The 13373-nt window shown below is 36.9% G+C and overlaps 2 long non-coding RNA genes across 2 annotated transcripts; both read left to right on the forward strand.

Moving 5' to 3' along the window:
- The first annotated feature begins 5563 nt into the window (after positions 1-5563).
- Positions 5564-7396, forward strand: LOC143849582 (uncharacterized). The gene is made up of 4 exons (XR_013235725.1): positions 5564-5895; positions 6425-6511; positions 6799-6986; positions 7311-7396. It is a non-coding gene; the product is annotated as an uncharacterized LOC143849582 (long non-coding RNA).
- A 720-nt stretch (positions 7397-8116) lies between these two features.
- Positions 8117-8909, forward strand: LOC143849893 (uncharacterized). The gene is made up of 3 exons (XR_013235897.1): positions 8117-8174; positions 8456-8599; positions 8701-8909. It is a non-coding gene; the product is annotated as an uncharacterized LOC143849893 (long non-coding RNA).
- Positions 8910-13373: the final 4464 nt, after the last annotated feature.

The raw sequence follows: 13373 nt of genomic DNA on the forward strand, positions 1-13373 counted from the left end.
GTTCTAAAGTTTTGGGTATTTTTGCCTAAAAAAATCAATTAGAAAGATAGCTAATGTCATTGGGAAGCCATTGTATTCAGATATCTGCACAAACATCTGAAGAAACTCAACTCACATTTGCTAGAACTTGTGTTGAAGTAACAGGTGGAGTTGGGTTTCCAAAAGAATAGTTATTACACCTATTAAACATGACTGAAAGCCATCATCCTAAAACCTTTGCAAAGCATTCAGCCATGGAATTGACTTTGGGCCTTTTCTGCGCAGCTTAAGTGGAGGGCAAAGAAGGCCCCATTGCAAGAATAACTACTCAAAAGATTATCACAAACCCAAAACAGAATCTTCCAGTCATGAAAGTCTAGAGTGATTAAGAAAATCAAGATAGAGCTAGTTCTAAAGCTCTCGAAGAATATAAGAATAGTTACTACACCTATTAAACATGACTGAAAGCCATCATCCTAAAACCTTTGCAAAGCATTCAGCCATGGAATTGACTTTGGGCCTTTTCTGAGCAGCTTAAGTGGAGGGCAAAGAAGGCCCATTGCAATAATAACTACCAGACTCAAAAGATAGCCACAAACCCAAAACAGAATCTTCCAGTCATGAAAGTCTAGAGTGATTAAGAAAATCAAGATAGAACAAGTTCTAAAGCTCTCAAAGAATATAAGAGTACTTCTTCTTGGGATAGCTTTCAAGTTGTGGAAGAAATTGAAAATGTTTCCGCTGAAGATACTCAAAATCATATGCTGGATGATCAAAACAAACTGGCTGAAGAAAAAAAGCAATCTCATTGTGCTCTTCCATCTATTCGAAACAATTCTAATGAGGATCATGAGAAGATTGGTCGAGGGAGAACAAATAGAGGAAAATGGATTAATATAAATTAAATCTATTGAGATAGACATCATTCCATGAATGTAGAACAATGGGACATGAATGATAATGATTAAACACGGTCGTTTAATGCAGAATTTGAGAATGATTTAGATGAAGAGGAGCTTAAAAATATTTTATTTTATGAAGGTTCACCTAGAAGGAGGCTAATATCTACACCATTAAGAAAAAAAAGCAGCTATTCTCTAATGAGAATCCTCCTCCAAGTCCAAGAGTCAGAATTCTCGTTCGCACCTTCAAGCAAAAGCAACTTGGTCTAAAGCCAGCACAATCTATCATTACCATGATGATTAGGTATTCTAGTAATGGTTCAGCTCATTCTACTGGTCAATTATTGATCTGGGAGCTTAGAGTTTGGGCCGAGTTCAATTTCTCATTTGTGAATAAACTACTATCAATGATATTCTTTGGCTATGGAATATATCTTAGTAAGAATTCAAATTGAATTGACATTTCTCTGGTAAATAAGCATGATCTAATGCCGAAGTAAAGAAAGGACATGGAAATATATTAAATGGAAAAATTCAACAAATATGGAAGGTCACTTACAGTGTTCCAGCAATTCGTGTACTGAGATGAGTAACATTGTCTTGGGAAGATTGTATGAAGAAAATTTCCGCTCTAATCTATACTCATGCATAACCCAATTGGTTTTTTCCCCTTTAGGAGCCCTCCCTTTGTAAAAAACAAGTGTTTTGTTCATCCCAACCAATGTCTTTCCTCTGTAGATCTCCTTATCTTTTCCTGTTGCTTTCCAATAGCCAGCCTCAGTAGCCCTATTTGTTCTCAAACCAGTTGGGTATTTCCTATCTCTTACACAGAAAAAATACCACTTCTTTTTCTCCCATTTTTGCTCTCCCTTCATAACCATAGAAAACAGAACATAAGAAAATGATCTGAAAAGAAAAAAAAAACACTAATTAGGACTAGAATTCAATTAAACAGTAACCAATACATGGGCAAATAAATTTTAATAGAGAGAAAAATAAGCTATGGAAGGCTTACATGGCAAATCCCAAGGCTCACACTTATTCAAATCCACCTCTCCTATTGCTCTTGCATTGAAGCTGATATCAATAACCTATTAGAACCAATCGGATTTTCCCCTACACAGAAATCAGTAAACCCCTATTTTTTTCACACAGAAAAACACCATCAACAATCACAGTAAACCTCTGATTTTCCCATACAAAACAGAAACCTCATATTTTTCAAACACACAAAACCCCTATTTTTTTCCCCTACAAAGAAATCAGCAAACCCCTAGTTTTTTAAGGTTCAGAAAAAACGAAAATGTTGAAAAAAAAATCCAACCAAGAAGGGTAGAGAAACCGTAAAAAAAATTTAAGCTTCAGAACTCAGCAAAGCCCTAGTTTTTTCAAAACGAAACTTGGGTTTTTCTTCTTCCTGTGATTGGTAGAGAATAAAAAATAAAAAATAAACTCAGCTCGAAGGAGAGATTTCTGTGGAAAACTCACCTCGATCGATGCTCTGTAGCCGTGGGGGAGAAGAGAAGAGAGGTGATTTGATGCTCCGTAAAAAACCCAAATCGATCGATTTGTTAAAAACCCAAATACCTCGATGGTTTGCTTCAGCCCAACGCAGAGAAGAAAGTCCGATTTCGCTGTGATTGCTACAGAATAAATTTTGAAAAGGCAAACTCACCTCGATTTGGGTTTTTCTTCTCTGCGAAGAAGAGGGTTTTTCTTCTCTGCGATTTGGGCTTTTTAGAAAAGAATGGTGCGCATGAAGAGGAGAGTGAGATTCTGCGATTTGGGTATTTTTTAAAACAATGGTGCGCATGAAGACGAGAGTCTGCGAAGAAGAGGGTTTTTGTTCTCTGCGATTTGGGGTCTGCGAAGAAGAGGGTTTTTGTGCTCTGCGATTTGGGTTTTTCAAATTGATTTGGGTTTCTTACAAAACGAGCGCATGAAACGAGAGAGAGAGTCTGCGATCTGGGTTTCTCAAATTGATTTGGGTTTTTCTTCAAGCTTTTTACAAAACGAGCGCATCTGCGATTTGGGTTTGGCAGAAACGTTCCTCTTGCTTTGCCGCTTCATTGTTTGGAATCTCTCCTATTCATCGAAATGTGCTTCCTCTTCGATTCATCGGAGCATTAGGGGTTTTTCTTCAAGCTTATAAAAACGAGTGCATCTGCAACTTTTGGTCTCTTCTTCAACCTTTTTAAAAAACGAGGGAATCTGCAACTGTTTGGGGTTCTTCAAGCTTTTTTAAAAAACGAGGGTTTGAAATCTGCCATTTGGGTTTCTTCAAGGTTTGAAATCTGCCATTTGGCATTTTCTATTTGAAATCTGCCATTTGGGTTTTTCTTCGCGTTAGCTAGTGGGACCACTTGAAACGAAACCTTCAGCGCACCATATTTTCATGCGCTTAAGCGCACAAACAGTTTTCTCATATGTATATATATATATATATATATATATATATATATATATATATATATTCTAAGGGTGCTTTAAAACAGTTTTAAAGCATTTTTTTTCCTCGCCCCGTGCATCGCACGGGTGCAACTAGCACTACAACAAATACGTTTTATAGCAGCGGTCCCTTACCAGCGGTCTTGAAAACCGCTCCTATAAGTCAACATTTGCATGCGATCTTCAATAAACCGCTGCTGTATATCGTTGATATCCCATAGACTACGCGTTAAAAGCCGAAACAAATGTTTTGTTCCACGAAAGAAAAAAATCGTGCCCTAACCCTCCAGCCGTGCGAAACCCTCTTTCCCCTCCACTCCTTCGATTTCTCCACCATCCTTCGACGATTTCTCCATCTCTCCAGCGATATCTCCATCTCTCCAGCGATTTCTCCATCTCTACAGCCATTTCTCCATCTCTCCATCGATTTCTCCGTGTTTCAATCGTCCAAAAAATAGGGTAAAACCATTCTTCTTCTTTTTTCTTATTATTTTCTCTTACTTTCTTTCTTTCTCACAGATATTCCTCTGTATTCCATGCTCTGCAGATATTCCTCTGTATTCCATGCTCTGTTATGGCAATGATGAAATTGGGTAAGATTTTCATTATTTTCTAGGGTTTTTTTTCTAGGGTTTGGGTTCTTTGTTTTGTGGAGGCTTTCTCCTACTTCATATACATGGTTCATGTGCACACAATTTGCTCGATGAAATGCCTTAAAGAAAATCGTCTTTAAACTTAACTGTGCTATTTCTATAGAGAAAAAAAAAAACAATGCTTCCTTCTATGTTTATTTATAGATGTGCATGTGTCTGGGCATCTTTGTCATAGATCTTTTTACCCGTTATCATTTCTGTGCATCTGTGAATTTCTTGGGGGTTTACCTTTTTACGTCTAATGGTTTTCAACCATTTCTTTCGTCAATTTTCTTTTTCTACTACTCATTTTTTATGTATATGAATATGATTTTATTTTATGCACACCGGGTGTTTGATGAATGCATCAACGAGTTATCACCGATGTTCAGCCGATATTAGAGACGTCCCCAAAGCTGTCAGGGAGAATAATCATCGATGGTCCGTCAAAAACAGGAAGCTACTACTCTGATCTTTATGCTTCATAATGACTGCTGAACTTGGATATAAGGTAGATGAATTAGATTCTGGTTTTTTTCCCTTGGAAATGGGTTGCGCCTTTATTTTATTGCCTTTCAATTTCTCTCAAATATATCTGTTTTGTAGTATCTATTTTTTCCCCTTCTTTTCCCTGGTTGTCTATGCGGCCACACAACATCATACATGTATTTCCCACCTTTATGGCTTAATTATGACCGAAAACGTGTTACACAGTTCATGATATTTTGGTAGCAAAGCCATTTCAAATGTCTTTAAATTCTACCATATTTTGTCCTTCAAGTCATCCTCTCTCTCTCTCTCTCTCTCTCTCTCTCTCTCTCTCTCTCTCTCTCTCTCTCTCTCTCTCTCTCACACACACACACACACACACACACACATACAAGTTGCTTGCTAGTTTTTACTCAAGTTAGCATGGCTTCTCCTTCTATTAGCTCCATCTGTAACACGCCATCATAAGCACCATCACACGGCAATATCGAAATGAGGAGCTCAATAGAGGTAGAATGTGTGAGTATGCCAAGCCATGAAGAGAAGGGGCACATTAAGTGGGGCACGAGTGGGCCTGGTTCGGACGAGTGTGGCGTTTTCTTTACATGGGAGGACTTATGGGTGACGGTTCGAAAGCAGACACTGGCATTTGGAACCTCGGTTAGTACATCATTCAATGTTTGATATAGATTACCAGAGACGTATAAATACATGTATAGTAATATCATTCAACACATCATGAGACTTTTTCCAAGTAGGCCATGGATGATTGATACAACTAATTTAAAAATTCTCATAGTTAATTATTGACCCACCCAAGTTGGCTCGAATTTTACTTCGCCAAGTTCTCGTCTGAGTCCGAGTTTTTCCCTTCCAAGTCAGTTCATTAGCTCGCCGGAGCTAATGAAAAGCTGACCACATCAATCATTGAATCATCTGAGTTGACTCTTTTTTTTAATACGTTGGTGGAGTTTTAGTCGGAGTGGCTGACACAACGATTCAACTTATAATCCTTAATCCTTCTATATCATGTTTTCACTGACTATCTTTTGCAAGTTTTAACCAAGGGGTTTTTTTTCATTAATTCAGGGCTATGTTACTCAAGATGATGCTCTAATGACGACGCTAACTGTTAAAGAAGCTGTATACTACTCCGCCCAGCTCAAGCTTCCGAACTCAATGTCGAAATCTGAGAAGAAGGAGAGAGCAGAGATGACAATAAACGAGATGGGGTTGCAAGATGGGGCGAATACTAGAATAGGAGGGTGGGACTCAAAAGGACTTAGTGGGGGACAAAAGAGGAGGCTGAGCATTTGCATAGAGGAGGCTGAGCATTTGCATCCATCCATCAGCCTTGTAGTGAGGTGTTTGAGCTCTTCCATAATCTTTGCCATCTCTCTTCCGGTCGAACAGTTTATTTCGGCCCTGCTTCAACGGCCAACGAGGTAATTGATACATAAATCAATCATTAGAGTTGTTATATATATATCATTGATACCCCTATATTTGTTCTAATTAGTTAATCAAAGCTCTTTCGACGTAAAATGGGAGTAAACTAATTTTATACATATTTTTTAAGTAGAAAATGTGACCTATACTCCAAAAGCTTAAGCTGTAGAGTTGGTTTTATTTAATCATTTATACATCAACACTCCCCCCTCACATGTGACCCCTCTTCCTTTGGCTCGACTGTTGGATTTTAATATCAAGGAGTTGTTGGGTTTTGAACCTAGCTCTGATACCACATGAAACAACCAATTACTTAGAAAGCTTAATTTGTTAGAGTTGGCGTTATTTATTCATTTATACTTCAACAAAAAATGGGTGTAAATTTTGTTTTACGTCCATTTTACGCAAAAAGAAACGGAGCCTTAGTCCATAATTAAATGAGCAGCAATTTATTTTGGCCCTGCTTTGACAGCAAATGAGCGTAAATGAACTAATTAAAGATGCTTTGGATTTGATTTGCTGTAGTTTTTTGCATTGAATGGCTTCCCATGTCCATTACTGAGGAGCCCTTGTGATCACTACCTTAGAACAATCAATAAAGACTTCGATCAGGTTAGGAGGCTTTTTTCTTTCACATATTTATGTTTTAGGATTGAGTTTTTATATGATGAAGAGCCGTATAAAGCAGTATTGGAGTACGTTGGAGATCCCATCCTTGATATTTTGATCCAACAGCAGCTCACTTTTTGAGGCAAAAAGTGAGCTGCTGTTGGATCAAATATGAAGGATGGGATCTCCAATACTGCTTTATACGGCTCTTCATCATATAAAAACTCATGTTTTAGTAGCTATTATCATCTCTTAAAGAAATCCTATTCAAATCCTTGTTTTTTTATTAGGACATTGAGCAAGGGATAGGGACCAAAACGGCTACTGAAGCAATTGACGGGGTAGGGACCAAAACGGCTACTGAAGCAATTGACATTCTTGTGAAGTCATACAAGTCATCCATCACTTATCAACAAGTATCAAGACATACCAATAAAAAAAAAAAAAACAAGTATCAAGAGACGAGATATGTAAAATGGTAAGCCCTGTACTTGAACCTACAAGTATTCTAAAAGCCCATGGGTCAATTCATGACTTGTTGATGCCTAAGCAAGTCGACCCGGCTAAGGTTTTCCTAGACTTGGCTTGGTCGAACAAGTGAACCTGAAACGTTTCTTTTCTTCTTCTTTTCTTTTTTCTTTTAACTTCTTTCATCTTTTTGTGATGGATAGCAGTATTGAAGCCTCCCTAACTGATTCAACCACCAATATATCCCTTTTCTCTCCATTCCTAGCAATATTCATTTTCAGGTGAACTTTTTGCCGTAGTATATAATATTGATTAACATTATTCATAATTGCAGGTGATTGGAATTAATAAGCAATTTCCTGGACCCATTGTCAATGTGGCCACAAACTGGAATGTGGTTGTGAATGTCCAGAACAATTTGGATGAGCCATTACTTATCACATGGTATGTGTGTCTCATGGTCGCATACTTTGTTTAGTGTACTTGGATGGCGTCTGTCATCATGGAAGTGTTTTCATCTCATTTGATTGAGGACCTTGAGGGCTGTGAGTTCTCCTTTATAGCTACTTTAATGACCCTTTTTGTTTGGTTTCCTGTATTTTTTAAGCTTGAGGATGTATCTTTGGTGTGGAAGGTTCCTAAAGTTTCTCCTAAACTGTTTTGATGGATATGGATATATGGGTGCTGTTAGACTGCTAAAGGAGTGTTTTTTTCTCTCTTTTGACTGGCCTCCTAAAGGAGTGTTAAGAGGTGTTGTTTTTGTTTGTCACTCTTCCATGGCTTGTTTATGGGTGAGGAAATGTTGTCTGGTAGTTTTGTAACCAAGTCAAACAAGTCCTATGCTCAGGACATGCATATTTGGAGAACCTTTACTTATTGTGTTCTTTTGGATTATGAATGAACCTCCATTGTTGTTACATTCAGCTCGATTGTCCTGTCCTTTTGGAATGAAACAAGGTACTTCAATCCAGCAAATTTGGGTTGAAATATTTTGGACCAGATCAAAGACTCAAATGAAGGTGAGACTCCTGTACTTTTGGAAGAATTATGGAGTTTCCATGAAAATCTAGCCAAAAATCTAATATTGTTGATGAAATAATGGTTTTGAAGAGATTAGCTTACATTGTTGATGGGTTTTGAGGAGGCCATGTGGGTCGATAGTAGCTTGTCACTGATGAAGTATTGGATTTGGCCAGAGGTGTGGAATTGTCATTCAATCATGTTTTGTGTGACGCAAACAAGTTATTTATCATGCAGTCTGTCCTCCTCCTGAAATTATGTTGTCTTTTTTCTTTGTAAATAAAATTTTCATTTCTCAAGTGAAAACAAAGATATTAACTGTATGATACGGTTATATTATGTTGTAGGATACTGTGTCTGATCAAAGTTGCGTTCTCTCATTAGTGATCATGTTCTCTCTTCCCCTTCCATTTCATCTAATTGCCTTTTGACTTATGTTTCCCATTCTTCTGAGTTCAGGATACTTAAGATGATGCAAATTGTGGCTCCTCACAAATCAGAGAAGGGGATGGTTCTGTTCAACTTTTGCAAGCTGCGGCAGTAGCTAACCACGCTCAAGCCATTGTTATAACTCTACTAGAGGAGTTCCACAACATTTTTTTGGTAAGTTTCCTGACCATTTCTAGAAAGTGGGAATTTAGGAAGTACTTTTATATGCTTATTTCTTATTGTCTATTCATTTTGATGGATTTGGTATTCAGCAGTGCTAAAGGAATTTCCTTTGAGGTTTTGGGTGTTGCTGTAATATCGGAAAGCGTTCGACCAACAAGTTTTAGCTTTATCTCCATCTACCATTGATGAAAAGTTAAGGTCACCTTTGATCTCCAAGGCCGGGCTGTTTTTAGAAGTTGATGGCATGGGCTTGATCACACATCAAAGAGAAAATCAAAGAGTTCAATCTAATCAGTTTAACATTGGGGTTTCAGAAAAGCTAATACATCAAGGTTTTTCAATCTAATCAGTAACATTTTTGGATGGATATGTTTTAGTTTTTGTTTAATTTTGTGAATGTAATGTTTATCTGTGTAAAGGTACTATAGTCTAAAGCAGGTTATGTATTGTACACTTAAGCCAGATTCTGTATTATACCCTTATTTTGGGGATTTCTAGAATTATATATATATATTTTTTAAATATCACTTTTAGTAGCGGTCCTGACCGCTGCTAAAAGATACAATACTGCTGCTATATTGATGAACTTCGATGTCTACAAACCAAATGTAGCAGCGGTCATAACTGCTGCTAAAAAATACAGCGACGAGATAATTAGTAGCAGTTGTATAACCGCTGCTAAAAGTAATAGCAGCGGTTTTGGCCACTTTTAGCAGCGGTTATGACCACTGCTAAAAACCTTTTTTGTTGTAGTGTATAGTATCTACTACTATAAGCTGGGAGGAAAAGAAGAGAATTTTTTGATTTTTTTGAAAATTATATGAGAATTACACAGCACTTTTTTTGACTTTTTTTAACAAATGCACCCATTCAACTCACATATTTTCAATCCTACCCCCTCCTTTATGCTTTTAACAAAGGCACCCATTAAAGCCATATAATTTCAATCTTACCCCTCTTTTATGGTTATTTTTTGATTTTTTTGAAAATTATATGAGAATTACACATCACTTTTTTTGACTTTTTTTAACAAATGCACCTATTCAACTCACATATTTTCAATCCTACCCCCTCCTTTATGCTTTTAACAAAGGCACCCATTAAAGCCATATAATTTCAATCTTACCCCCCTCATTTATGGTTTTTTAATAAAAAATCTATAGGGTGATCTTAACCATCTTTTCTGGACCGTGTTTAATGAGAGGAACAGATTTGGAAAAGGGATTTTCTAGGAAGGAGGGAAGACACAAAGACAAAGGAGAGGGTTTTTTCAAAGTGTTTTCATGGCTGCTGATTTGCTACATTTCTTTATTCGGGTAACCGCGCCGGTCAAATTGCCTCAGTCATTTGGGCTGCTCTGTCTGCATTTCTCTCCATTTTCAGGTTGCCCGTCTATTTATAAAATGAAGTGAAACCTGGAACCACCCATTCACTCATGATTTTTTTTTTTCATTTTCTTTTAACACGCACCTCTGGATGTACTTTTTGTTTAACATGCTTCTAAGAGAACCCCATGGCTAGATTAGTTTTTCTTTATTTTCTATTCTTTTATTTTTTTACCAATTTCCAGATAAGAAATGCCCCTACTTCAAATATAATTTTGAAGAACCCGTTTTTTCAGACAGTGGTTTAAGAAACCAGTTGGAGTTTTCTTGGATCATGGATGGCCTCAAAATGGGATTGCGGATACGTGGATTTGCAAATGCGATATTGCATTCACCATGGGACAACCAATGTATATCCTTTTGTATACTTTAGATCTCCTTGGTGATAACTTTGTTCTGAAATTAGAGTGGTAGGCTTTTAATCATTGAAAGCCTCAGAACTTCGGATGTAACAGAGCAATTAGACATCCCTTTGCAGGAATGTTTCGTATCTAATGTGGACCCTTTGCCATTTATCAGTTTGCAAGCCATCAATTTAACGGTTAGCATCATTTGTTAGGGAGACTTAAGGCCGTGGTCCACTACAGTAGGGCCCACTTTCCTACTGTGGGCCCTATGCATGTCATGTGGACATGATCAGGGCAGTCGATCCAGTCATTTCCGTTGGCCCGACCTTTATCAAGGATTATCCTAACCTCTTGACATGTAGGGTTTCTACGAAGCAGTTTTCAGGGTATAAAATTATAAAAAATGTGGCTGTTAGGTTCATTCCTAGTAGTCAATCTGCGGCCTCGCGTGGGTCCTATCTAAGTGATCAGGTCCATCTGCCATCTTTTTGCATTTTATCATCAAAATGTTCTACAAGATCAACGGTAGGGATTGCACATTTATGTCACCATCGACATTGGGTCCCGCTGGATTGACACGGTGAAACATTCAGACCACACAGCCATTGAGTTGGATTCATGTTCGATCATTTCCATTGATCTGGTCCCATTGCCATATAGATTGGATGATCTGATCAAGGTATTGATCAATGGCTCATAATCAACCACCAGATCAACGGACTAATTAATATAAAACTTTTCCATTATATGTGGGACCCTTACATATTTAATGTTAATTGAGAAAGAGTGATTATCCAAAATTCAGGAGATTTCTTGTTGATATGTTGTAGGAGATTTTGCTAATCATCTAAAGTTTAGGAGATTTTCTTCAACAATTCTGGAGATTTTCTTTCTAAAAATTAGAATTAATCTTTATCCTTTAGAGTCCTTTGGAATAGAATTGTGTTTTTCTAATTTAAGGATAATTACATTTACACCCCCTCAACTATGGCCAATTTCCACTTTTAACCCCGTGGTATCAACTTCACCAACGACACTCCTGAGGTTTCAATGGGTTTTTTAACATGACGGAGTGGACAGAGAGGAGGAAATGACTATAATGCCCTCGTCTTCCCCAACATTTACAACATTTATAATATTGTTTAATAGGAAGATTATAGTAACATTTATTATCTTGGTTTGTATTAATGCTTTTTTTTCCGAAACCGTAAAAAATCATATTTTGATTAGGAAATGATATCAGCACAACCATTCTTTGATAATTGCACAAACGCAGCTTGTCTGTTTCTTTTTAGTTGCTTTGTAAGATCTTGTTGGGAACTATAATAACCCCTTGACAAGATTTATTTTAATTAATTTAAAAGAGAGAGAGAGAGAGAGAGAGAGAACAAAGAAGAACTTTTTTCTTCTCCTATGCTCCTTGGCCCACCCATAAACTCTATAGAATTGATTTGGAAAATTGGAAGAGAGAGATTAAAGAACATTCAACAAAGAATTATTGATTCTTTGTCTCCTTTTCTTTTCTTTTCTGTTATTTTATTTTGTCTTATACTCCTTGGCCGGCCATAATAGAATTGATTTGAAAAATTGGAAGAGAGATTAAAGACCGTTCGAAGAAGAATTATTGATTCTTTTTACATTTTTTGTGTCTTGTCCTTAGCCGGCCATAAATTGTATAGAATTGATTTGGAAAATTGAAAGAGTGATCAATGAATATCCAAAGAAGAATTGTTGATTCTTTATATACTTTTTTATCTTGATGCTCCTTGGCCCGCCATAAACTCTAGAGAATTGATTTGGAAAATTGTAACAGAGATCAAACAGCATCTGAAGAAGCACTATTTTCTACAATCAAACTTTCTTTTCTTGATGTAGAGCCAAAATCGAGTCTTAAGAAAAAAAAAAAGTCTCTACAACTGTTGCCGGTTCTTCACTTTTATACAGAAAGAACGTATGAGTAAAATGGAACTATTACTATCTCCCATTGTTGATGAACTTGTTGGAAACTTGGAGGGAGCAATAAAAGAGATTAAATTACTGTGGGGTGTTGATGAGGAGATAAAAAACCTCTCAAGCACATTATCCACCATTCAAGCTGTGCTTCAATATGTTGAAGAACATCAAGTAACTAGTAATGCAATGGAAGATTGGCTTTGAAAGCTTAAGGATGTTGCATACAATGCGGATGATGTAGTGGACGAGTTTGCAACGGAAGTGCAAACTCTTTTTGCTTTTTTATCATGTAGAAATTTTTTTTGCTTTATATTGGTTTTTTACTGCCCTGAAAAGCCAATTTACAGAGAGATGACACTATTTTGAAATGAATTCCATTTTAAATTGGCCTTTTAATGCTCTAGAAAGCCATTTTAGAGAAAGATGACTTCTTTTTTGTCTTTCCAAAGACAGAGAGAGAGAGAGAGAGAGAGAGAGAGAGAGAGCACTTTCTGACTCATTAAGCACTTTCTGTCATGAAATTTTTTTTTGCTCTAAATTGGCTGTTTACGGCTCTAGAAAGTCAATTTAGAGAGAGAGGGAGAGGGAGAGAAAAAGAAAGAGAGATGACACTATTTCGAAATGAAAATTTTCCGTCCTAAATTGGCATTTACGATTCTAAAAATCCAATTTAGAGAGAGAGAGAGAGAGAGATGACAACATTTTAGAGAGAGGAAGAGAGACATGATGGTGCAAAAAGTTGTTATATAAGAAACTTTTCCACCCAAAAATGGCTTTTTACAGCTCTAAAAAACCAATTTAGAGAGAGAACTTCAAATAAAATTCCGTTCTATTAGCTTTGTATGGCTCTATGAAGTCAATTTAGAGAGAGAGAGAGAGAGAGAGAGAGAGAGAGAGAGAGGGGGGCTGAGGTAGGGAGAAAGAGAGATGACAACTTTTTGCACATTTTGATGTGCATGACAGAAAGTGCAAAAAGTTATCTTGTGGTTCAAAAAAGTTCAAAGACATATCATGTTAGGTTTTATCTCCCACTTTCTCTCACCCTCTCTAAATTGGCTTTTTAGAGCTGTAAAATGCCAA

This window comes from Tasmannia lanceolata, unplaced genomic scaffold (assembly GCF_043159265.1).
Source record: "Tasmannia lanceolata isolate RefF3 unplaced genomic scaffold, GAP_Taslan_0.1 ptg000018l, whole genome shotgun sequence".
NCBI lineage: Eukaryota > Viridiplantae > Streptophyta > Magnoliopsida > Canellales > Winteraceae > Tasmannia > Tasmannia lanceolata.